Source organism: Mus caroli, chromosome 10 (assembly GCF_900094665.2).
Source record: "Mus caroli chromosome 10, CAROLI_EIJ_v1.1, whole genome shotgun sequence".
NCBI classification, from domain to species: Eukaryota; Metazoa; Chordata; class Mammalia; order Rodentia; family Muridae; genus Mus; species Mus caroli.
Window position 1 is genome coordinate 77,007,355 of NC_034579.1, and position 1,886 is coordinate 77,009,240.

The window sequence follows — 1,886 nt, forward strand, 5'->3', positions numbered from 1 at the left end:
CTTTGTAGACCAGGCTGGCCTCGAACTCAGAAATCCGCCTGCCTCTGCCTCCCGAGTGCTGGGATTAAAGGCGTGCGCCACCACGCCCGGCTCACGAAAGGCTTTTTAATCTCTTGTCTGAGATGCAAATTAAAACCAGGAAAAGATATCAAGTCACAACCACTAGGATAGTTTAAAAAAAAACAGTATAAAATGACAAGTGTCGGTGGTTGGCGGTTTAAGGAAAACACAGCCCGCATAAACTGTTTGGTGGAGTATAAAACATAGCAACAACTTTGATTAGTGTCTGAAAGTTTCTCAAAAAATGTTAAGTACCAAGCAACTCCACACCTAAGGTTTGGGGCATTTAAAATACACACCCACAGAAATTCTAGCAGCATCATATCCGATGGCTACAAGGTGAAAAGCAATGAATGCCATTTCATTAACTGGTGAATGGGCACACACCACATTATCAGTCATTCAGCTCTAAGAAAGTAGAGAGCCGACCCACACTAATTACACCATGAATGAGCTTTGAAAACAGTAGGCTACTTGAAGGAAGTCAGACAAAAAGCCACAGACACATTGGTTGGGTGTGGTACAAACCTGTGTGAGATCACCACTTGAGAAATTGAGGCAGGAGGACCACGAATTTAGATTAGCCTGAACTATAAGGGAAGAGTCAAAATCTTGTCTTTAAACGGAGAAGGTGGGAAACCACAAATACTGTATGATTTCATTAGTGTCTCCAAAGAACAAATGCATAGGTACAGAAAAATTAGTTGGAGCAGTGGGGTGAATGGGTGGCAAGCAAGTAAAAGGTATAGGGTTTCGTTTGGAGATATATCTATCTATCTATCTATCTATCTATCTATCTATCTATCTATATATATATATATAGATAGATAGATCTATATATAGAGATAGATAGATAGTAGTGACAGTTACAAAACTAGATGAATACACGTAAAGCCACCTTTGGGAGAGATAAGCAGCACCTATGGTACATGACTCATCGCTCAATCAAGCGTCCATTTACAAAAAGATGACACCAGGCACTATACCTAAGAACGTAATATATAGGTAACACGCAAACATGCCAGCTCTAGCCATAAATGGACACCGAGGCTTCTTAAAATTGAGGCATAGTGTGCATCCATAAAGCCAAGAACTGGGTGGCAACGCTGCTGAGCCCCGAAGCAGGCTCCAGGGGTGAGCGCAATCCGCCTCGCAGCATCTGCATCCGAGCTCACCTTCCTCCATCCCTCGGCGCGTGCCCCCAGTCATGGCCACCGGAGCGGGTCAGCGGCGGGCAAGGCTGGGCAGAGCCGGGCGGCCTCGGGTCCCGCCGGCCGAGCCTCCAGCTCGGGCCGCACCACCGCCCTCCTACACCTAGCTGTGCCTCAGCCTCCGCTCCCGCCACGGCCGCCTGCGCTGATCCGGAGCGCGGCGACGCTCCGGGAGTCGGTGAGCCCGGCCCAGCCCCGCGGGCCCGCCTCGCCTCCTCGCTGCCACTGACAGACGCCCGATGCCCGCGGCCACTTGCGCGCACCCCGCCCCGCCCCGCGCACGCGCGCAGCCGGCTGGGCCCGCGGAGAGCCGCTGATGTGGCCGCCCGGAGGCTACCCGGATCCGCGGCCGCGCCCCGGCAGCCGCCCGCCCGCCGGCTAGCTCGCCTGCCCGCTTGACCGCTCGCCCTCCTGCCAGCTCCGACTCCTGGCTGGTTAGCTTAGGCTGTCCTTCGCATCCTCCCAACCGCATCCCAGCCCGCGCATCCTCCTCTCACCGCTCTGTCAGCCCCGGGCCTCGTCGGGGGTCCAGCTCGCGTTCCTTGCGGAGCGGAATGAAACCGAGGACGTGGGAGTCGTTCGTTGCGCTCTTCTGGGAGGCCAAAGGACGGGGAG

The 1,886-nt window shown here is 53.6% G+C and overlaps 1 protein-coding gene across 3 annotated transcripts in view; it reads right to left on the bottom strand.

Annotated features, from left to right (window-relative positions):
• The window catches only part of Slc41a2 (solute carrier family 41 member 2), a 103,793-nt gene extending 101,907 nt beyond the window's left edge, over nt 1–1,886 (bottom strand). For 2 of the 3 annotated variants that reach the window (XM_021174397.2, XM_029482529.1), the window contains exon 1: nt 1,769–1,886. The gene's annotated coding sequence lies outside the window, so the exon portion shown is untranslated. Of the gene's footprint in view, nt 1–1,235; nt 1,426–1,768 lie in introns of those variants that run through there. The other variant, XM_029482530.1, reaches the window with a different exon arrangement.